The sequence below is a fragment of the Gorilla gorilla genome, chromosome 9 (assembly GCF_029281585.2).
Source record: "Gorilla gorilla gorilla isolate KB3781 chromosome 9, NHGRI_mGorGor1-v2.1_pri, whole genome shotgun sequence".
Classification (NCBI taxonomy): domain Eukaryota; kingdom Metazoa; phylum Chordata; class Mammalia; order Primates; family Hominidae; genus Gorilla; species Gorilla gorilla.
In genome coordinates, this window is record NC_073233.2 from 16,777,212 (window position 1) to 16,801,842 (window position 24,631).

The window sequence follows — 24,631 nt, forward strand, 5'->3', positions numbered from 1 at the left end:
TCTGAGGAACACGCCTCACAGAGGAATGATGTCTTTGGATTTTCTCTGTCTTCACCTGACACCAGTTGACGGAGCACCTACTTTGGCTGAAACACTGGGCTGCGTTGTGGGGCAGGGGTGAAGCACAGGTGTGGACCAGTGCCTGAGCCCAGCTTACTCGAGCACAGTGCAGCCAAGGAGAGATGCCCGAACACACAGGCATCACACAGGTGGACTGCTGAGTGGGACCCTGATAGCTTGTCAGGGCTCACCACTTTGAAGCTGTCTGGAGACTTGGGATCCGAGAGAGACTCGTTTTTAAAAGCCAGCTTAAAAAAAGGCGTAGCCAGGTTTCAGGGAGACCTGGAAACCAGAACTAAAAGTCCACTGGCTCTCTTTGCACCTCCGTCTGCAAGTCTTGAGTATTTGTTTCATGTTTCTCTCTCCTTGCAGAACAGGTTTCTCTAATCTTCAGACAGTGTGGCAGAAAACGCAATTGCCCCACAGCTCCTGAGTCCACATGAGCCTCTTTATCTCTCTCTCTTTCTTCCCCCACTCCAGGTTCCTTGGGGTAAAGGTGCTAGTTAGCTCTGGCAGGTGACAGGCTCACTATTGGTAAAATCAGAGGTGGCTAGGGGGTCAGAGTCACATGTATGAATATGGCTAAGAGGAGCCCACCCTGAGGTCCCATGCCTGGGGGTTCTTGTTTATAGAAGGTGCTTAGTAGTGAACTGCAAGTCACAGACAGCTGCTTCTTTGATGTGACTCCACCCTTGTGAGGGAGACAGGACAGGGAAATGGGGGCCAGCCATTAGTGTGAGAGTAAGGCTGGACCCAGGGCTCCTGACTCCCAGCCCAGTGCTCTTTCCACTACACTCTGTTCTGCTGGTCCTGATGTGGAGCCAACAGTTGTGAAATGGACTGTGCCTATGTGGTTTCCCCTCGGGAGCAGCTGCAGAACGAGCAGTGTTGATTAAATAGGATTTTGTTGGCAGGCCTTGGAATGAGTGGGGAGCCAAACACTAGTGGTGTGGCTAGCTGCAACCCTTGGGGAGGTTATCAGAAGGCGTGTGTCATAGATCCTGGACAGGGTGACCTCTCACAGGGTGTCAGGATCCTGGGGGAAGGATGGGCCCTTACCAAGGATGGTCTTCCTTACCCCAAGGTTGCTTCCTAGACAGAATGTAGGGAAGGCCCAGGCAGGGCAGGAAGGAAGAGCCTCTCTCCTGAATCTCACCTCACACTAAGGAATCACACTGAGTCATAAAATGGTGTTAGGGGAAGAGGCCTTTCTCTGAAGCTGGAGAGGAGGGTCCCCAAGGCAGGCCAGAGAGCCAGTTCCTAAAGGACTATAAGGGGTAGGACATTTGGTGTCTCCTTGGTCATCCGTAATCCTGCTGAACAATGACGCTTTCCCTCATTCCACCATCTTGGTGTGGGAAGGGATACTTAGGTTTTTCAAGATGCTGTCAGTTTTGTTTGCACCTTGCTATCCCTGCAGCTGTCTCTCTAGCACCTCATGCCTGGAGTCACTGATGTTCCCACTTCCAGGCCTGAGCCCATCTGGGAGCTTGAGCCAGTACTGAAAACAGCCCCAATCCCATTCCATGGGGCTTAGAATCATCTTCCTGCTGGTAGCACCAGGCTGGGCTTCCTGCTTTGCTGTGTTGGTATATCCACAGGACTGGGGTCTCGCCTTGGTCTTTCTTCCTAGTTCACTTGGTTATATTTCCTTGAACCCTTCCTGTGGGTCTGTACCCACGTTTTAAGCCTTCCTGGGGCTCTATACCTGCTTATAAACTTTGGCCCATTCCTCCAGCCACTGATGAAGGGAACCCTGGACATGGTGATGAACCTTCACCTGGCTCCATGTTACCTCCCATCTCTATCATCTCTGCCAACTGGCCTGGCTATCTTTAATAGTGATGTCAACTAGGGATGACCTCTGAACAGTTTACCAGCCCATTTTGCAGCTGGGCTGGAACCTGTGGCTCAGGGTTAGTGAGGAGGCTTTCTCCATTTTCTTTGTTCCTCTCCTTGGCCCTACATTCTTTCTCCATGAGCCCATTCTAATGACACTTGTCATGGGCTATGCTTCCTGTCCCACTGAGCCATGCCCAGGAGTCTTCTCTCCTTTCCATTTGTCTCCCTTCTGTTGGTTGCAAAGGTCATTAGGAGTCCATTGACAGCAGTCCATCCCCCAGTGAGTAGATCTCCTCATGTACTGGTAAGGGTTACTGACTGCAAAATCAAATTCCTCATGTAGACATCTCCCAGAGTATTATGGGTCATCCCGCATCAGCTCATCGACCCGTGTGATTAACCTGAGTCAAGGCAACTCTGGCCAAAGTGAAGAAGGAGAAAGTCAGACTATAAATATTCTTTATTTTTTGGTTTTAATTCTCCCTGTCATGATGCAGGCAGGTATTACCTGAGCACATGCAAGCCTGACTTATCCTAATCTCTTTCTCATCTAGGTGCTAAAATGACATTTTCACTGAACTTGGGTCAATAGAATTCCTGCTAGTGCAGGGTCTGTTCTGTTCAGTCACCACCCATTCCTCAGACATGGTTTCTATTGCCTTTTGCCCACAGCTGAAATTCCCCCATCCATCCATCCATCTATCCATCCATCCATCCATCCACCCATCCAGTCATCCAATAAATGTATCTGCCAAATCCTGTGTAAACAACTCAGGCATGGTTTCCTCCTGCAAGGAGCTTTGTGTCTGCCTGAAGCCCTGCCTCTGTCTGGCAGGACCTGGACTGTCTCCAGCTGGACTCGCTAATATGCCTCCAGTCTAGGCTCATTCTTATGGGGATAGCAGACAATGGCAGGGAGACTGGCAATAAACATGTAAACATATAATTAATTGTCAAATGCTAATTGGCTTAATGTTATATAAAGAATAAGACTGCAAAAGAAAATGACAACAAATTATGAGGGCACCTACTTAGGAAGGGTATTAGGAGTAGGCTTTCTGAGGAAGTGACCTTTAAGCTAAGATCTGAAGGATGTCATAGGGGAAAAAATGTGCAGAGAACAGAAAACAAAAAGTGCTAAGGCCCTGAGGTGGAGAAGAAAACATGTTCCAGAACTGGAAAGAAGCTTGATGTGGCTGAAGTACAGCAAATGAGAAAGTGGCATAAAATGAGACCAGGGAAGAAGGCAGGAGACATATTCATGCACAGCTTTTTGGCCTTGGTGAGGAAGTTATAAAAGGAAAGAGCTAAAGCAGAAATTGATGTGATCTGATTTAAAAGATTGCTCTAGCTGATACGTGGAAAATAGATTGGAGAGGGGGTCACATGGAAGCAAGGAACTGCTGGTCTTTTAGCCAAGAGATGACGGGTGGCTTAATCTGATGGGACAGCACTGGAGACACATTTGGGGTATAGAGTAGGATGTGGTGGGCAAGGGAGACTTCAGGTACTTTTGCCACATTTCTGCTTGAGAAACTGAGTGAATAGTGGTGCCTTTCACTGAGATATGAAGATCACAAGCAGAGAAGCTTCCGAGTTCAGGGAGGAAATCCAGAGTTAGGATTTGAGCATGTTAAGTTTGAGATCTCCGTTAGACATCCACGAAGGTCAGGTAGGCACTTGAATAAATGAGACTGGAACTCGGAAGAGGCTTGGGCTGGAGTGAAAGCTGAATTGCCAGCATATGGAGAATAGGTAAGGTAGGAGGGACACCCTCTTATCTGTTTCCCTGGGAGGCTTGCACTAAAGCTAAGGTCTTTCAAACAGACTTGAGTAAAGACATCAGGGGTGGGGGACCTGGAATACCCTTCCAACATGAGGGCTCTTGGGTTCCTGCAGGGCCAGGACTGTGCATAATAGTGATTCAACTGGGGCAGGAGAACTTTCTTGGCTCCACTGGGGCTGGCCTTTCTTAGGATTGTTTTAAATTCCATTGATTATTCTTTGCTTTGCTCTGGAAACAACTCCTCTTTATGTAAGCCCTCTCTGAAAGTGACAAATCATGGAAAAATTCTTTTGGATTTGAATGCAGTGAAGGCAGAGAGGGCGCATCTTGCTTTGTGGTGTGGAGGCCGTGCTGAGGATGTGCCGCGGGCCAGAGAGCTGGAAAGTGGGTTCAGGCAGCCAGGCTGAGTCAACCCTTCACCCCTGAGAAACCCACGCAGAGCATCACGTGATGTGGAGGAAGAGGGGCACTGAGTCAACTAATATTCAAGGCAGGAAAGGTAGAATGGGAAAGGGAGAAGAAAATGTCATTTTGGTGTGGCAGGAGAACATGACATGCTTCTCTGGCTTCCAGGAAGAATATTTCCTGCCTAGGGCTCTGGATTCTCTATGGCTGAGCTCTCTGGGATAGAGAAGGAGGGAGATGTTCATTCCCATTTGGAGATGTGGGCTGTTTTCTTGGGGCATCTGAGCTGGTACTTGTCAAAAGGATAGGACTTCGATAGGTACAGTTTTCCCTTTACCTGCTGAACACTTCTGCATGTCAAAAAAAATAAAATAAAATAAAATAAAAAAGTTCCCAACTTGACCTCAGGGACCTCCTTCCCCCTACCATGGAGGTTCCTGCTGCCACTCTTCTTGGCTTTAGAGGACACACTTGAGGAAGCAGAGTCTTTTCTGATGAGCTCCTTGTCCCTGCTTACCAGATGTAGTGATTCCTGAGCTCCTTCAGGGATGAAGTGTCTCAGCAGTTCCTTCCTGAATCGTGCCTCTCCTCTCCTCTGGCCTTCTCTCTCAGCTCTCTCTTCCTTTGTCATATTTTTATTTCCTCACTTTCCCTCCCACAGTGGAATGAAGCACCGTATTGAGTAGAGGCTGATGGTGTTGGCCAGAGCTGTAGAACGCTGATGGAGGAACAGGAAGTAAGTGAGGAAGGGGCAGAGGTGCTTCTAAGTGCTCTGTGCACTGACCCAGAAGGTCCTTTTTGGAGCCACAGGGCTGTGGTCCTGAGCATGAAAGAGGAGGGCTGGGGTGAGGATCAACACTCCAGAGGGCCAGGAAAGGGGGAGCCACTGTCTCCATGGGACATTTCTGGAAGACAGTTTTCGAGGTGGTATAGTGGCATGACAGTTACTAAGATAATGATGAAAAAAGATTAGAGGAAGCAGCATTGAAAGCAGCAGCATAAACTTGTGGAGATGGGGGTCAGTGTGGCCCCGATGGTCCTCCTCCCTCCATCACCCTTCTCCCACCCCTAGGTGTGTCACCCTGAAGTTAAAACTGGTCCTGTATGGATGAGGCAACATAAATGGGAGGCAAGGCAGCAGCTGTTGAAAATTCAATCGCGGAGGCCTCTTTGGGGCATATGTGGCCTAGGAGTGGCTGGCACGGAAGTGCTGGAAGTAAAACCACACCTGCCCCTTTCTTTTCTCTCTACCTCTTATGAGTTTTATGGAGTTAGTATTCCTCCCCTGGACAAAAACTCCAAAGGCCTTCCAACTTCCTCAGTAAGATCCAAAGTTCTTCTCATGGACTTAAGACCCTCTATGACTTGGCCTCCCACCCCTTCTCCTGGACTCTCTTTTGTGTACTCTATTTTGGCTGCACTGGCCTCCTTGTTCCTGGAAGATGCCAGCGTGCCATGCCACGTGGCTTCACATCTGCTGGGCCGTCTGTTGGGACGCTCTTCTCACACAGTGCTGCCTGGCTCACTCCCTCACTCCTTTTAGGCCTCCGTTCAGAGGCTCCCTTAACAAGGAGGCTTTCTCTACACACCCCACATCAATTAGACACTTTCTTCACTCACACCCCCACTCGCCTTACCATGATTCATTTTTCTTCGTAGCTCTTTATCATCACCACATAACATATTCTGTATCAATCTCTTTACTGTCCATCTCTCTCTGCCTGAATGTCACTGTTTTGTTTGCTGCTGCATTCCCGATGCCTAGAAGAATGTCTGGCACATGCAGACTTTCAATAAATATTTGTTGAGTGGGTGAATGAATGACTACATCTAACAAGAAGAGAGGCTTTGGTGACTCTTTAGCATTGATATGTAATCTGTTGAGTGCATGTTTGCTGCATTTATCAACATTCTTTTAAAACTAGATTCATTTTCTGATAGTATTATCTCATCAGTCAGGGGACCGCCTGAGCATTAGGCCACAAGCCAGGCTATTCCTGGAAGGATTGCAGGACAGGCTTGCAGGATGATGCACAGGCTGGTACCCTGGGGCTCTTCATGTTTGAGAAAAGAGCCATGGTACTTCTGGGATGTTCACAGTGACCTCACTCTTATTTGATTTTCCCTGGAAGACACCTCAGGCTACTTCCTTCTCTGCGGATGAAGTAGAGGAAAGGAGTGTATTATTAGTCAGGGCTCTCTAGAGAAACAGAACCAGTAAGATATCTACCCATCCACCCTATTGGATATATATCCTATCGAGTATATAGATACACACATACATACAGGGGGAAGAGAGGGGGAGGGGGGAAGCGAGGGAGAGAGAGGGAAGGAGAGAGAAAGAGAATTTGTTTTAGGGAACTGGCTCACATGATTGTGGGGTTGGCTAGTCTGAAATTTGTAGGGAAAGCTGGCAGGCTCACTTTGGGAGGCCGAGGCGGGCGGATCACGAGGTCAGGAGATCGAGACCATCCTGGCTAACATGGTGAAACCCCGTCTCTACTAAAAATACAAAAAATTAACCGGGCGTAGTGGCGGGCGCCTGTAGTCCCAGCTACTCGGGAGGCTGAGGCAGGAGAATGGCGTGAACCCGGGAGGCGGAGCTTGCAGTGAGCTGAGATTGCGCCACTGCACTCCAGCCTGGGCGACAGAGCCAGACTCCGTCTCAAAAAAAAAAAAAAAAAAAAAAAAAAAAAGGAAAGCTGGCAGGCTGGAAACTCAGGAAATTCCTGTATTGCAGTCTTAAGGCTGAATTCCTTCTGTTTCAAGAACTCTCAGTCTTTGCTCTTAAGGCCTTAAACTGATGAGCTAAGGCCCACGGCAGTATGGAGTGTAATCTGCTTTACTCAAAGTCTACTGATTTAAATGTTAATTACATGCCAAAAACACCTTCACAGCAACGTCTAGACTGGTGTTTGATTGAACAACTGGCCACCATAGCCTAGTGCATAGAAATAACTATCCTGGGGACTTACCCTGACAGCAATATACATGCTGGTGAACAGTCCAGTAGCTGCAGTCTCTTAGAATTAGGAGCTGCCAAGGTGCCTTATCTCATTCATGCCTCTGGTGGAGTCCTCCTGTGGCAAGTCACACCAGTGAGCAGTGGGGCCCCATCAGGAAGGACTGGGCGGGGGTGCCCAAGCCCCTTTTTCTGCCTTGTTCTGGCCCTGCCCTGGCCTGATCCTTACCCCAAACCCATATCCCCGGGGCCCTGAGTCATACCTAGTTTTTCCCTTTTGTCACTTCATTTATTCTGAGCTCCAGGACTAAAAAGAGAGAAATCAGTCCCTTTTCACATGGAGCTTACATTCCAGTTGGAAGTCAGTCAATCATATGAACAAATAAACAAAAATATTTCAGCCCGTGATAAATACTATGAAGAAAATGGGACAGGACAATGGGATTGGTAATGATGGGGTCTCACCTTTCTGAGGAGGTGCCATTTAAACTGAGAATGAGGGATGCGCGGGAATCAGTCATGCACAGATCTGGGGAGCAGGGGGGTCAGCAAGTGCAAAGGCCCTGAGCATGCAACTTCTTGGGAGCCAGAAAGAAGGCCGTTTGCTAGGTGCACAGTGAAAGAGGGAGAGTCGCACGAGGTGAAGTCAGAGAGAAAGAGAGGGGCCAGGTCATGGGGGTCTTGCAGGTCATGGTTGGGATCCTGGGACTTGATTCTAATTTCAAGGAAGCTGTTGGAAAGTCTGTAGTGGTAGAATGCTATAATCTCACATTTTATAAAAGGTCACTCTGGCTGCCATGTAGAGAATGGACCACACAGGGCAAGAGTGGAAGCAGGATGCCTTGTTGGAGACGTCACCCAAGCCAGAGATGATGGTGGCTTGGAGCGGTGTGACAACAGTGCAGATGAAGAAAATGTAAATTTGGTGCATTTTTGGAGGCTAAAATGACAGGCCTTTTTGATGAATTGGATGTGGCAGATGAAGGAAAGAGGAATGAAGGATGATTCCTGGGTTTCTATCTAAGCAATTTGTTGAATGGTGCTTTGGTTAACTGAGATGGGAGAAGCAACAGCTGGTGGAGGGTGAAGGTGGTCAATCGGGTTTGTAATGCCTCTTAGGTATGCAGGGATGTGGTCAGGCCTGGTCGCCTACTGCTGCCAGCTTCAAAGTGGCAGACCTTAGCTGAAACCTGGACAGGGCGACTTTTTCCCAGTGGCTGCCTGGAATTCACTTGCTTTCCTTTATCATCAAGCCCACTGTTGGATGGTAACCCCATGAGCTATACCTGCGGGAAGTTCTACCCGAGCTTCTCAGCTCTCCTTATATCTTAAGCCCGTGGCTCCCCTCTCTCTGAGGCAGTTCCTGCCTTCTGTTGAATTCAGCTCAGTTCCACAAGTTCTTACAGATACCAACTCAGTTTCAGATCCATGCTGGATGTTGGTAGCACAAGGACCAGCAAGGCATGGCTAGGCCAGCTTCCACAGTTCCTGCTTGCTCTCTGGAGCAGGACTTTTAAAACCTGGGTTCATGGATGGACTGTGTATTAGTCCGTTCTCACGCCACTATAAGGGCATACCCAAGACTGGGTCATTTATAAAGGAAAGAGGTTTAATTGACTCATAGTTCTGCAGGGCTGGGGAGGCCTCAGGAAACTTACAGTTGTGGCAGAAAGGGAAGCAAACACATCCTTCTCTTCACATGGCAGTAACAAGAAGTGCCGAGCAAAAGGGAGAAAAGCTCCCTATAAAACCATCAGATCTCGTGAGAACTCACTCATTATCACAAGAACAGTATGGGGGAACTGCCCCCATGATTCAATTATCTCCACCTGGTCCCTCTCATGACACATGGGGATTATAGAAACCATAATTCAAGATGAGATTTGATGGGGGGAACACAGCCAAGCCATATCAGATTGCAAGGGAAAGATCTGTAACTTCCTAGACATGTGGTATAAAATTTGTGTTTAGGTACATTAATGTGGTATGAAATTTGTGCTTAGGTACATTATGATATTCATTTTTCTAGGAAGGGGACCTATGGCTTCTAACAGACACTAAAAAAAGGTAGGTGACCCCCAAAATGCCAAGACTGCTATTCTGTGGGTGAAGCGCCCAATGCTTAATCGCTCTCCCTCCAGTCTTGAGTCACCACCAGCATCCAGCCTTTCTCAACCTTGCAGCTGCTTCAGGATGTGACAGATGTGACAAAATGCAGGGCAGGTCGGGATAGGCCAAGAAGCAGGAAGGGGCTGGATCTTAGGGTGTGTGAGGGACAGGTACAGAATGCCCCTGGAGAGAGTGTGGGGCGCTTCAAATGCCATCTGAGGAGTCCGGATTTACCCCTGCGAATGATAGGGAGTTAGAAAGCATTTTAAGCGTGGGTGACATGGACAACTTTGTGTATCAGATAGTCCTCTCTCATAGTTGGGTGGAGCATGGACAGGAGATGGGTAAGGCTGGAGAGGGGGAGTCAGGAGGAAAGAATGGGAGATGAGACAGTGTGGATTTGGAGTGGAAGGAAGAGAAATGGAGGGAGTGGAAGCTAAATGACCACTGCCTGTTGCTACAGGGAGAGGCTATTCTGGAAATGCTGAGCTTGGCAAAAGAGGCTTTGGGGGCTCAGGGGAGAAAAGAGGTGTAGCTTGTTGGCCAGAGAAGTGGGGAGACACCTGGGTTGAATGAGGGTCTACAGGAAGGCTCCCTGGAAGATGGACAGCCTGACTCTGCAGTGGGGCCAGGCTTCTCTTGGAAGACACTCTCCTGAAGTCCTCGTGGGCAAATGATTTGGGATCAGGGAAGAGAGGACTGAAAGTCAGGGAGGCCAGAGGGTGCATGGTGGACCGTAGGCCCCTGCAGGAGGAGAAATGGGAGAGGTCAGAGGCTGAGGGCATGCAGAGTCTCAAAGGTAGGCTAAGCAAAAGCAGAGAAATCAGGGGAAGGATGGAGGCTGAGATCACTAAGGGGCATTCCACAGGAACAGTTGCTTCCTCAGGGTGACCATGCCCAGTGCCTCTGTATATGCTCTTCCCTGGGGCTAGAACACTCCAACCTCCTTCCCACACATGCTTGGCGTCACGCCCCAGGCTCTCGTCCTTCTGTGACCCCGAGAACAGAGCCAGTCACTTCCTCCTCCCTGCTTTCACAGCCCCTGGGCTTGCCTCCTCAAAGCACTTTGCAGGCTGGATTGCTGGTGACTGTGTGTGCTTGCTACCCCCACCCCCAACCAGGAGACTGGACTTCCTGGGGGACAGGCTTGTCTGTCATCCATGGGTCCCCTGAGTCTGGTACAGCTGATTGCAGCACTGCTATGGATATTGAACTGTTAGGTCCTGAGTGGGACACTCCTGCCAGTGGGTTTACAAAGGAGCCAGTGTAGGACATAATTTAAAAAAATGTTTACCAATTTATTATAAAGGATATTACAAAGAATACAGATGAACAACAGCCAGATGGATGGAATAGATACCTAAGGCAAGAGGTGTGGGAAGAGGCGAGGGGCTCCATGCCCTCTCTGGATGCACCACCCTCCAGGAGCCTTCAGGTGTTCAGCTACCAGGAAGCTCCCTCAAACCAAACCTTTTGTGTTTTTAAAAAGGATGGTTAGTTGCCTTGAAGTAGGTGGCAATGCCTTAACTGTATGCATGTTGTCAAGTTGCAGGGTCTCTTCCATCATTGTCAAGGGGAGTGCTAACTTTCCCTCCTTTCTTAAAACATGCAACATGATGTTTTAATGTACATATGTATGCATAATGTACATATGTATGCATAATGTACATATGTATGCATAATGTACATAGGCAGGAACTTGCTGTGCAACTATCAGTAGTTTCTTTCTATCAGTAGCCGAAGCAGTTACTATGGCTGAGGAAACTGACATATCCATTATCTCACATAGTTACCTTTCTTTCTTTTTTTGGAGAGAGTACCTAAAATCTACGCTCTTAGCAAATTTCCAGTATGCAATACAGTATTAACTATAGTCCTCATGCTGTCCGTTGAATCTCTAGTCTTATTCATCCTATACAACTACATGTTTCAACCCTTTGACCTACATCTGTCCAGTCCCTCCCATCAATCATCATTCTTCTGTTTTTATGTATTCAATTTTTTAAAGATTCATGTGTAAGTGAAATCATGCAGTGTTTTTCTTTCTTTCTGTGTCTGGTTTCTTTTACTCAGCATAATGTCCTTCAGGTTCATCTATGTTGTTACAAATGGCAGGATTGCTTTCTTTTCAAGGATGAATAATATTTCTTTGTGTGTGTTTACATTTATATATAAATATATGTAACACACATATATATGTTTATATATACACAAAGAAATATATATACACACATATATTTACACATATACATCATGATTTCTTTATCCATTTATCTCTTGATGGACACTTTGGTTGTTTTCATATACCCAATATATATATACCCAATAGTAGGATTGCCAGATCATACAGTAGTTCTATTTGTAACTTTTTGAGGAACCCCCATACTGTTTTCCATAATGGTTGTACCAATTTACATTGTCACCAACATTATACAAGGGTTCCCTTTTATCTACATCCTTGCCAACCCTTGTTATCTCTTGTCTTTTTGAGAATAGCCAGCCTAACAGGTATGAGGTGATCACTCATTGTGGTTTTGATTTGCATTGTGGTTTTGATTTATCTTTTATTGTACCTGTTGGCCACTAGTGTATCTTTCTCTACCTTTGTTTTCCCTCTTCTTTCTTTCCTGCCTTTTTAACCTCACCTCTCACTTCTCCTGAAAAGTCCTTTCCAGTCTTCTACTCTGTTCCAGGAAAAGGTAATAGAAAGATCCAAACAAATGATGGCCTCAGACGTGCTGGGCCCAAGCAGCCCCAGACACCCACTGTGGCCTGATCTTGCCCTGTGGACCCCTCTCCGCAGTACATTTAAGCTGGACCAGCCTTTAGTGGGCATGGTGGAGTGCTTGGACAGTCGCCTCCTGCCTCTACCATAGGAGATCTGGGACTGTCTTTGGAAACCTCAATAATGCAGGTGAGAAAACAGGCACAGAGAGGGGAAAGAAGCTGCTGATAGTTGCAAGTTCCTGGGATGTCAGGCTTGCTCTGCCACTCCGAGGCTGTGTGATCTAGTGCTAGCCTCAACTTAGTTTTCACATCTACGAAATGGGCATAACAAGAGGAGAATTAGTTGTGAAGATGTTCTGAAAGTTTTTTCACATCTGTCACTGATAAACAGTGGGCCGTACCTAGGACCTAAATTTCTTGATTTCCAGCCTCATACTTTTTGTATCCATCAGGAGCTAAGGGTGAACTGTTCTAGTTGGGATGTGCAGCCACTCTGGGCACAGAAAGTCCTCAGCCAACCACTGTAAATGTGCTGACTTGACTCCACACAGACTTTTTACTATATGCTGGAGATCCAGTAGAGAGGAAATTGTGGGCAGCAAAAGGAAGTGAAAAATTGCTCCCTCACCCTCAGGAAGGGTTCATTATTAATTCAACAAATATTTATTGAGGACCTATTATGTGTCAGGGTTTGTTCCAGGCACTGGAGATACAATGGTGAGCCAGACAGCAAAGTTATTGCTCTCATGAAAATTCTGGATCTTTCTTCACCTCTGATATCCTGACTTATTCTGCCCTAAAGTAGTTTCAGCCTCCCCTAAACCAAGGGCCAGAAGGCTTCTTCCCCTCCACCCTAGATCCCAGTCCCTGCTGTCTCTAAATTACAGCTCTGTTTCCTGGGGCAAAGTGCCAGGCTCAGCCGGAACACTGGCAAGGCCTTTGGAAGCCAAAGATAACACCCCTCATCTCCCCGCAACTCTTCCCCAGGAGTCGTGGTCCCCTTCTGCTGAGTTCTGGGCTTTGTCAGGGATGGGCTGCCCTCTGGGGGTCTGGCTGGACTCTCCCAAAGCAGCTGAGCTTCAGGCAGGCTCCCTCTGCCACTCTTCTACCTCACAGAGAATTCAGTCTTACTCGAAATCCCCAGCCTCAACTTTAGGCACCAGCTCGAGCCTTCCTAAAATTTCCCAGTGTCCACATTTCTAATGCCCAGGACTCTGCTTTTGCTCCAAGCTCAGAAGCCCAGGTCTGGAGCCTCTGAGAAGTGGCTGACAATCTCCAGGGTTCCCAGCCTGCCCTGTTGAGGTGGAGGCAGCCTGGGCTGATACTAGAGCCCTAGGATGGGCACAGGTAGGCCTGGAGTTTGGTCCTGTTTCTGCCACTTGCTTCCTATGTGATATGGGGCAAGTCACTTTCCATCCCCGAGCTGAGGTTACTTGTTTGTGTGTTCATTCATCCATTCACGCATCCAGCAAGCCTTTTGACTACTCTTCACCTCCTGTTGGGTCAAGTCTCAGCTCCTTGACACAGTATCTAAGGCCCTTCACAGTCTGTACCATCTAGGAGGAAGCTGGATGAGAGGTTTTGTTTCCTGAATGGCTCTTGTTCTGCCCTCTGTCTTACCAGTTCTTCACATGCCTCATCTGGAACCCCAGCTGGTCTCCTGTGCCAGGCACCCTGGCAGGGGCACACTCTGGGCATCTGAGCACAGGGAAGCTCTGTCTTTCTCTAGGAATTCTGGCTGCCTGGTGCTAACAGACAGGGTTTTGAAAGACGATTTTCCAGTTCCTGAGTTCAGGCCTAAACTTGGAGGTGGAAGAGAGGGCACCGAGGAGTAGGTTATATCAAGAACCAGGGAGGGCCAGCTGGCCAACAGGCTCAGAGAGGTAGCCTCTGGGTGGACAGCCCAGGGAAAAAAAAAGATGGGAGGACAAAGAGTTCTGTAGAAGCTGAGACCTGGAAGTGGACATGGGCAGGTTGGTTTGACTCAGAAATTGGGACTTGAGGTTGCTGCTGCCTTGGTAGCCAGACTTTAGAGGAGAGCACAGCTTGGATGTGTTGGGAATGTATCCTGTTCCATCACTATGATTGTGGTGATTAGTTCAGGGACGGGTACATGGCCCAAGAGTGGTCTTTCTGAGTGAATTCCAGGAATTGATCCTGAGCATTGGGGAAGAGACTTGTTCTTTTCCCATTGGACATGTATCTGGGAAGATGAAGCTTGGAATTGCTGGTAGCCATTTTTCCATAGATGTGAAGTCTGAGATTGAAGCCAACAGAGACAGAGCAGAGCAGAGGCACAGCTAGACTGGGCAATGTCATTCTTTGAGCCTAGTGTAAAGCTTTGCCTGAAGCTGGCTGTCCCTGGTCCTTTTTAGTTTCATGTGCCCTTTTTTGCTTAAGCCAGTTAGAATTTTTAAAAAATCACTTGCAACCAGAAGAGTCCTACCTGACACATAACCAATGATAAAATTCGTCTTCAGAAAGATCAATGTGATAGGGGAAGAGCCCTCAAGAAATCATCAGACCTCAGTCCCACAGGAACTCGGTGGAGCTCAATTGTTGATGACTGCCATCTTGTGTGGGATCTAATGGGGGCCCCACTGATCTAGAGACCAACAGCCTGGGGGCCCAAGATAGCTGCTCTTTGATTCCAAATGAGGTATGAACAGAGCCTGTCCACCTGGACACCGAGGCACCTGCCTTGTTGTGCCACATGTATCTGTGACTAAGAGGAGATTTGGCTGGTTACTGCCTAGCTCTGTAGCCCAGTCAGCTCACATAGTCCAGGGAAAAGGGATTAGTTAGACATCAGGACTGGGACTTGGAAAACCCATCTGGGGTGGAGGGTGCTTCTGAAAGGGGTCTACTTAGAAATAAAGGCGAGAGAAATCCTGTGTCCCTCTGATGTCCATCATAGCCGTACAAGCTGCCACTCCTGGATATGACTTAACCTTTTGACAGCTCTTCCCCAAATGGACTTCTGGGTCTCTACTTGGACAAAAGAGGGCTAGGCAGAGAATTCAGGGCTTTTGGCCTGCAGAGGTTGAAAATGTAGCAGAGCAGAATGAAGATTAAATGGAACTGAACACTGGAACGTAGTACAGTTGTCCCTTGATTTCCATGGGGGATTGGTTCAGGACCTCCCACAGATACCCAAATCTGAGGATGCTCAAGTCCCTGGTATAAAATGGCACAGTATTTGCATATAACCTATGCACATCCTCTGTATACTTTAATCATCTCTCAATTACAGTCATGTGCCACACAATGATGATTAAGTCAATGATGGGCTACATATACAATGGGGTCCCCTGAGATTAAAATGGAGCTGAAAAATTACTATTGCCTAGTGACATCGTAGCCCTCATAAAGTCATAGTGCAATGCATCATTTACATGTTGTGATGATAAACAACCATTCACATTGTTTCTGGTGTAAACAAACCTACTGCACTGCCAGTTGCATAAAAGTATAGCACATACAATTATGTGCAGTGCATAATACTTGACAAGATAATAAATGACTATGTTACCGGTTTGTGTGTTTACTATATTATACTATACTTTTTATCATTAGAGTGTACTCCTTCTACTTATAAAAAATTGTTAACTGTAAAATAGCCTCAGGAGGTCCTCCAGGAGGTATTCCAGAAGAGGACACTGTTAGGATAGGAGATGACAGCTCCATGCATGTTACTGCCCCTGAAGATCTTCCAGTGGGACAAGATGTGGAGGTGGAAGACAGTGATATGGATGATCCTGACCCTGTGCAGGCCTAGGCTAATGTGTGTGTTTGTGTCTTCGTTTTTAACAAAAAAGTTTAAAGTTTTAAAATTTTAAAGAGTAAAAAAAAAAAGTTTATAAAAAATAGATGAAAGCTCATAGAATAGGATATAAAGAATTTTTGTACAGCTATACTATGTGTTTCAAGCTAAATGTTATTACAAAAGAGTCACAATTTGCAAAAATTAACAAGTTTACAAAGTAAAAAAGTTACAGTAAGTTAAGGTTAATCTATTATTGAAGAAAGAAAAAACGTTTAAAACAAATGTAGTGTGGCCTCATTGTACAGTATTTATGAAGTCTATGATAGTGTGCAGTGATGTCCTAGGCCTTCACATTCACTTACTGATCACTCACTGACTCACCCAGAGCAACTTCGAGTCCTGCAAGCTCCATTGGTTCATTTTTTAGTCTTTTATACTGTATTTTTACTGTATCTTTTCTTTGTTTACATATGTTTAAATACACAAATCCTTACTATTGTGTTACAGTTGCCTACAGTATTCAGTATAGAACATGCTGTAGAGGTTTGTAGCCCAGGAGCGACAGGCTATCCCATATAGGCTAGGTATGTGGTAGGCTATACAATCTAGGTTTATGTGAGTACACTCTGTGGTGTTTGCACAACCAAATCACCTAAAGACACGTCTCTCAGACCATATCCCCATTGTTAATGGATGCTTAACTGTACTGATAATACCTAATAAAATGTAAATACTATGTAAATAGTTGTTATACTCTATTTCTTGGAAATAATGAAGAGAATAAAAGTCTTTATATGTTTAGGATGGATGCCACTTTTTTTTTCGAATATTTTCCATCCACACTTGGTTGCATCCATGGCTATGGAACTCTTGGAGATGGAGGGCCAACTATATATAGAATTGTAGTTAGTGGCCGGGCTTGGTGGCTCATGCCTGTAATCTCAGCACTTTGGGAGGCCAAGGCGGGTGGATCACTTGAGGTCAGGAGTTCGAGACCAGCCTGACCAAAATGGTGAAACCTTGTCTCTACAAAAAATACAAAAATTAATTGGGCATGGTGGTGGGCACCTGTAATCCCAGCTACTTGGGAGGCTGAGGCAGGAGAATCGCTTAAACCTGGAAGGCAGAGGTTGCAGTGAGCCGAGATCTCACCATTGCATTCTAGCCAGGGCAAAAAGAGCGAAAGTCCATCTCAAAAAAAAAAAAAAAAATAGATTGTTGTTTGCTGGATTTCTACTCAATAGAACAGAAATTACCTCAATAGTAAATATTCTATTGTTCTCATTTCAGATGAAAATTCAGCTGTTCTCAACAACTTTTTTGTTGTTTGCATAGGTGATCCTCAACTCTGATATGTTCCAATTTTCATATAATTTTCATGCATGTATCTTTCACTTCTGTAACTATATACTGATAACTCAAACAGATACTTCATCCTTTAGTTGATGGATGGTGATTTTACCTTCCCTCTTGTGTGGCCACTTGCTAAGTGCTGCTGCTTGGGGATAAAAGGCTGGGTTTCTACAGAGACAAGGGGGTATGGGAAGCGTTTATGGTACAGCTGCCCCCCTTTCCCTCTGTGTGCCAAGGGAATCCCAAATTTTCTGAATGCCTGGAGTTTGTCGGTTGATAACAAATTGTTGTACAATGAACAATTAGGTGTTTGCTTCCCAGGCCCATGCTCCCCTCTCCACCACTACAGTCCTTGCATCTGGTAAGGGTGGGAAGGGGGTTCAGTGGCCACTGGTCCTAGGTGATGGCAAGGGTGGTGTCACTGGCTGGGGATGGTGGAGACTTTGCCATGCCACAGGGGTGGAGAAGATGAGGGCAGAGAGGAGTGGTGGAATCATGGAAGAGAAGCCACAGGCTCGACCTCCCAGGCACCATGCAGCAACAGAGGGATGCTTGTGAAAGCTTTTATCTGTCAGGACCCAAGATAGCTATAATGCATGTGACAGGGATGGCAATTTTGCAAATACAAAACAGGTATATTTAATTACTCATTACATCACTGTTTTCCCTCTGAGACCCAGCTACAAAAATTATCACTAGAGGGCAGGAGAGGTCTCTTTAGCAAGAAACATGCGTCCTAGCCCAGGGTACTGGCTTCTCCCGTAGTGTGGGGGTGGTGCTGACTAATGCTTCCCTGTTCACAACACGCTTAGAAAGTGAGAATATGTGTATGGCACACTGGGGTCAGTCAGCTAAAGGGGATTTGGGAACGCCTACATGGGAGCTAGTGAAAAAAATTCACATTTTCTTCATGTTATATATTATTACAGTAATATACAAAACAAAATATTAAATATTGAATTTATATAATACTCTAAAATCATTTAAATATTTTATTGTTAAACATGAGCTTGCTTCAAATTAACGTGTCTTTTTTATGTAGTTTTAGGCTTGAAATGGCTACATGGAATTTCTGATCAAGATTTTTAAGGGTTTCTTCATTCTTTTTTCAACTTTTATTTGTTTCTAATTTTTAAGTGTTTATAGATTTAGTGGGTACAAGTGCCATTTTGTTACATGGATATATTGCAAAGTGGTGAAGTCTGGGCTTTTCCTGTAACTATCACTTGAATAGTGTACATTGTACCCATAATCATCATTAACAGGAAATTTGTTTGTACAGATTGGTGATAAAAAGTTAAAAACAATTTTGCACCTGTTAAAAAATATATACCAGTTGAAATCATATAGAGACTGTAACGGCATTTTCTTTTTTTAAACAACAAATGTGGTATTGGAATTTTTTGGGATGCGCATTGGATTTAGCACCCTTCAAACCTTTTGGATTCTAGTGCACTTAGGTAATGGTGAAGCCCTAATCTGCAGAATACACATGCAATTTTACATCAGATATCCTGCAGGCAGTGTGCAGGTGACTAAAGAGGCTCATCTGCTGAGAAAGACAGGAACAGCCCATATACATCGAGTGACTGTTGTCCTGATTTGTCCTGAAGGGCTCTGATTCATTCTTCTGACATGACGTGACTATTCAGAGCACTTCCCTTTGCTAAAAAACAAACAAGAAGCGTGCCAGTTTGGTGTTGATACACAGTGTGGATGAATCTCGAAACATTGCCCAGAATGAAAGAAGCCAGACACAAAAAAGTACATGCTGTATGATTCCATTTATTTGAAATTCTAGAATAGGCAAAACTAATTTGTAGTGATGGAAGACAGATGAGTAGTTGTCTCAGGCAGTGGTGGGGGTGAATGACTGCAGTGGGGCATATGGGGCATTTGGGGGGTAATGACAACATTGTGTATCTTGATCATGGTAGTGGTGACACTGGTGGATCACCCATGTATACATTTGCAGAAACTCATAGTACTATATAGTTAAAATAGATGCATTTTATTATATGTAAATTATACCTCATTAAAGTTGATTTAAAAAAAGAAAGTATACTATTTTGGACAATGAATGATATGGTTTCTGTACATATGCGTGAAGACAGATTCAGGGCTGCCATTTCTACTGTGGCTGCCAGAAGCTCCCTCCTGCTCTCCTTGCCCCCGGCCCCATCCCTCTTGGTCTGTGCTCTGTGCTCACCCGACACAAGGGACACACACTCCTCCAGTGGGTTTCTGGCTCTGTCCATGTGGGAGTGGCACGCTATGCAGCAAGCTGCCAAAGGACGTGTCCTCGCTGCTTGGGATGAGATCACTGTCCTTGCTGTTTGATGGGGCCCACTCTTGGCTGCCCTCCAAGGAGCTGTAGGTGAGGTTCTCCTTAGAGGTACCCAGCCTGTGCACTCTGGCTGCCCTCTCACCTGAGGACCGAGGGCATCACCATTGTGCTGCGCGCCTGTGGCCCATCTGAAGCACTTCCACGGGGAAGCTCTGGCCTAGGGAAGGTACCTGTGCCTGTTCCTAAGGCTTACTTGTGAAGCTAGAGTAGAAAGGGGGAGGATCTGACATAAAGGAAGCAAATAAGCACCCATTTCTTGGTCCCAGGGAATTGTGGGAGGAAGAAGGAGGAAGGACAGGAGATGGTGGAGAGTGGAGGGCGGTGGCGGGGGCAGTGCAAGGAGAAATGGAGCGGGATGGGAAGAGAAGTTGAGAGTGGTCAGCCAGATGGGTCTTAAATTCCCTTTCTGGGCTTTGGTCTAGAGCAAGTGTTGGCGAACTTTTCTGTAAAGGGCTAGATAGTAAATGTCTGAGGCTCGTAGGATCATATGGTGTCTGTCACAACTACTCGACTCTGCCATTGCAGTGGAAAAGCAGCCAAGGACAATGGGTAAATGAATAAATGTGGTCATGTTCCAAGAAAACTTAATTTATGGGTGGCGAAATTGGAATTTTCATGTGTCACAAAATATTCTTCTTTAGATTTTTTTCTCAACCATTAAAAATGTAAAGACAATTTTTTTTTTTTTTTTTTTTTGTGAGACAGAGTTTTGCTCTGTTGCCCGGGCTGGAGCACAGTGACATGATTTCAGCTCGCTGCAACCTCCGCCTCCCAGGTTCAAGCAATTCTCCTGCCTCAGCCTCCTGAGTAGTTGGGATTACAGGCACACACCACCACACCTGGCTAATTTTTGTATTTTTAGTAGAGACGGGGTTTTTAGGCTGGGAGCCACTGCGCCCGGCCTAAAAAATGTAGACAATTCTTAGCTCATCTTCCTCATAAGGTGGGTGGTGGGCCTAATTCGGCTGTTGGGGCATCGCTTGCCAACTCGTGTATTTAGTGTGGGGGGCTCCTGAGGGTGGAGGACTTAGGGAAAGGTGTGGCTCTTGGAATTCTGAGTGTCAGCATAGCTGCTCCCTTCCCTCACCCCCTCTGCCCTTCTCCATTCACCAGGCATCTTATCTGTGTAACCCGCAGATTGTAATTATGGGTTCTCAGGCCTGCACCCCAACCCAGGGGCTGTGCCATGCTGTGTGTGCTTCATAGCTGCCCCTCCTGGACCTAGTGCAGGGCTGGGCCCAGAGTGGGCCTTGATAACATTTGTTGTCTGGAATTAAATCAGCAGCTCACAAGTGGAATCTGCCCAGGCCTGGCTAGAAACTGGGAGCTGTAGCCAGTCCCTCCTGCCCTGTCCTCAGGGGCCCTCAGCCACTGAGGATGCCTGCCTGTTGCTACACTGGAGAACATTTTGTCGTGTTTACTAACAAGGAATCCGAGGGGTGGAGTGGGATGGGGACCAAGGAGGGAGTTCTGTAACACCACAGGGCAGAGAGGGATGGAGATGGACTCAGGGACAAGGTCAGGTTACAGAAATGGACTTTGGCAGGAGCATTGACACGGGGCAGGGGCAGAGACAGCAGGAAGCAGAGGGCAGGGGGAGTGAGATGTGGGTTTCCTGTGGGGCCCTCCCTTCCTGGGCAGGATGGAGAGAAGCTAGATGCCTCCCATGCCTCCCAGGGAGAGCTATGCCCAACAGGCATGTGAGAGCTCCCTTGGCATCCCTGGGGACTGATCACAGAGCACCAGAGACTCAAACTCACAACTCTCCTGGGTTCTTATAAGAAGGAATTTCAACTCTCAGATTTTGTCTGCTGTGGCTGGCAAAGGATAATTGCTTTGGGAGAGGGCAATTTTGGGTGGAAGGAAGGGGATCCCCCTGGGCCCCAGTGTTTTGTGGATTGTGTGAGGCACCTGCAAGGCCTTGGAGAAATGGTGGGCTGGACAACAACAGCGAGGCCCTGGCCTAAGCTGACACTGCTGCTTGAGTCTTTAATGCATGTATTCTTTTCTTCACAAAGGACATTAAAAGGAGACCTTTTAGCATCAGGTTATATGAAGGACAAGCAAAGTTAGGACAAATATGGGTCATCTTCCTGGAGCATCAATCTGACGTGAACATCGGTGGGGAATAGCACCCCCACCTATGTTTATATTAAAACAAATATACATATAGGAGTAAACTACTGAATTTGCATAGATATATATTTAAGGAAATAGGGAGCCTGGAGAGAAATTTCGAGTTTTAGAGGCATATTTAGGCGATGCTCTCAGACCCTTGGAATTCGTGTTCTTTCTTCTGCCCTTAGCACTGTCACTTTGTCTCTATTTTACGAATGAGAAAAACAAGGTCTGGAGGGGTGCGTCAGCAACTTGCCTATGTGATAACACAGAACAAGGAGGTAAGGGTAGGACTGGAACCCACATTGCTGGGCTCTGCATTCAGCATGTTACCTGCTACGCAATAGTGAATCTAGAGTTTCATGCTTTAGTATTTTGATTTCAGTAGTGCCATGGAAATAACCAAATCTCACCTGTCCAAGTCGTCTTTGGGCACAGCCCCATGTTTCAAATCAATCAAGTCTAGTGGGAGGCAATGTGGGGTAGTGGAAAGAGTTAGGGGCTGAAAGTCAAGAGACTGGAGTTTACCTTTAACCAGTTCTTTGGATAATAAAGCTCCGTGACTTTAGGCAAATGGCTTAACGCCTCCGGGTTTACCTTCCCTATCTGTAACATGTGGTAGCTACACAAGATATTGCCTAACAGCCTGGCCTTCTATGATGTGGGACCACTGCTTGCCTTTCTAGAACCTTCAGACCTGTAGATGGGCTCTTCTTGGACATTCTGGAGTCCCTGGGGGAAAGGGAAGTCTGTAGCTCAATTGGCCACCTCTGCATAACAAATACCGAGAGCACTGCAAGTGGAGCTTGGACAAGGTCTGGAAAATCAGCCTTCTTCTGGATGCCTCCAGCCTTTGCTATCATCTGCCTAGGAGGTTGGAAGTTACTCAAGCGGCTCAAGGAAAAGGTATTGTGAGCATGCACCAGGTCATGTGATTGGAAGAGCTATCTGCTCCTGGCCTGAGGCCAGCACCCAAAGCTGTCCACATCTCCCAGGGACGGCAGCATCTTTCTTCTTTACTACATTCTCTCTCCTCTCATCTTGATTGGCTTCCTCTGCCTGTACATGGCTAACTTTGCTACCAGCCAGAGTGGGAGTAACCCACAGCCCCTAAGTCCCCTCCAGAGAGGGCTGTTAACAGGGCTGGCTGCTGAGCTGGGGAAGGTGGGAGGGTCTCACCATCCCATATGTAGATTTCACTTAATTTCCCTGCTTTTGGGACAGTGCTTCACCTTTAACTTCCTCTTTGCCAGGTATCGCTTATCCTTGAGTGTCTCTGGATCAATTTCTCTGGAGATGAAATTATCTGTGGCCTACCAGGATAGTTTCCAGGCAGTGCAGGGTTGGGAGGAGGACTGGGGTAGGAACACTTTCTTATAAAGACTTCTGCCCTATCCACCTGATTTCAGCCCCATTTTTCACCCTGGCTCCAATGCATGAGGCTTTGTGGGGTCGGTGGTCGGAACTTGCTTGCTTCTTGCTAACATTTCTCTTTGCATTCACTTTGGTTTCAGCTCTCTCTGCTTTGCTAAGCTGGTTATCATCCAGCTTCTTACCGCTTCCAATAATTATTGACTTCTCTTGTCCTCTGTCATGTTCATGCCATTCTCTTTGCTCTTGTGGGCTCACTCTTTTTCTTTTTAACAAAATTTCATTACTTTTACTTTAGTGGGTGTCAGGATGGAATGGACATACCACATATGTTTACACCCCCATGTTTCATTAGAAATCCTAGTCACTGTTCAACACATTCTCTCAGCTCCATCAGTCCTTTGAAGCTGTTCTTGTCAAGGACACCACCATTTCCATGTTGCCAAATCTCTTGGTCACTTTGCTGTCTGTCTTCATAATACTCAATCTCTCAGCAGCATTCCACACACTTGACCACTCTTGAAAAACTTGCTTCTTTTGACCTTCGTGATAACACATGCTTCTGATTTGTCTGCTACATCCACTGAGCATGCTTCACCCTCTCTTGCTATATCTTCCTCTTCTGGGAATTCCCATGGACTCTTTCTTTGGTCCTCTTCTTTTCTCTATCTGTACATTTTCCCTAGCTGATCTCATCTAGTCCTAGGGCTTTAAATACTTTCTATATACCAATGACTCTCACATATTTATCTGCAGCCTTGATAGCTTCCCTGAATCTCAACTACCTACTTCTCCCAGACATCTCCATTTGGATGCCTAATAGCATCTTAAACTTAACTGGGCAAACCTGAACTCTTGATTTTCACCTCCAAACCAGTTCCTTCTTAGTATTTCCCATCAAAGTCATGCTCATACACTGAGTGGCTGAAGGCCAAAACTCAGGATCATGCTTCACTCTGCTCTTCCTTTCTCCTTTCCCATTTACTATGTCAGCAAGCCCTGTCGGTGCCTCCATGATATATGATTAGTGAGTCTGCTTCTCCATTGCCACTGCTGACTGACTGCTCCTGTCAAGGCCACCATCATGTCTTGCCTGGGCTATTCCAGTTGACTCCTGAGTGGTTTCCTGGCTTCCACTACGGCCCTCCAAGGATCCACCTTCTGCATAGTAGCCAAATGATTCCATTAAACTTGTCTATCAGGTTATGCCACTCCTTTGTTTAAGATTTTCCAGTGATTTCCTGTTGCCCTTAAAATAAATTTCACACTTCTTACCAAGGCCTCTGCTCCTCTGCAAACTCTTTCTCTTCTTTTTAGAGATGAGGTCTTACTATTGCCCAGGGTGGGGTGCAGCAGCTTCATCATGTTTCACTGCAGCCTCAAACTCCCAGGCCCTGTGTCAGCCTCCCAAGTAACTAAGACAACAGGCATACCCCACCTCACCTGGCTAATTTTAATTTTTTAAAAAAACAGATTGGGTCTTACTATGTTGCCCAGGCTGGTCTTGAACTCCTGGCCTCCCAAAGTGCTGGGATTATGGGTGTGAGCCACTGTGCCCAGCCTAAACTCCTTTTTTTTTTTTTTTTACACAGGCTTAAGCCACTATGGCCTTTCTGGTCGTCTCCCATTCCTACCCCAGGACCTTTATACTTGTTCTTCCTTCTGCCCAGGAAGGAAGACTGCAGCCACAATCTTGATGCTTACTGCAGCCACAACTCCTCATCACTCAGGTGCAAGCTCATACATTCTCAGAGAGGCTCTCTTAGTCTATTTTATCTAAAGTAG

The 24,631-nt window shown here is 46.4% G+C and overlaps 1 protein-coding gene and 1 non-coding gene across 2 annotated transcripts in view; one reads left to right on the forward strand and one right to left on the reverse strand.

Annotated features, from left to right (window-relative positions):
* AMPD3 (adenosine monophosphate deaminase 3) overlaps nt 1–24,631 on the forward strand; it is a 141,205-nt gene that overhangs the window by 20,814 nt on the left and 95,760 nt on the right. The window lies entirely within an intron of this gene.
* LOC115933499 (U6atac minor spliceosomal RNA) lies at nt 10,647–10,772 on the reverse strand. The gene has a single exon (XR_004069327.1). It is a non-coding gene; the product is annotated as a U6atac minor spliceosomal RNA (small nuclear RNA).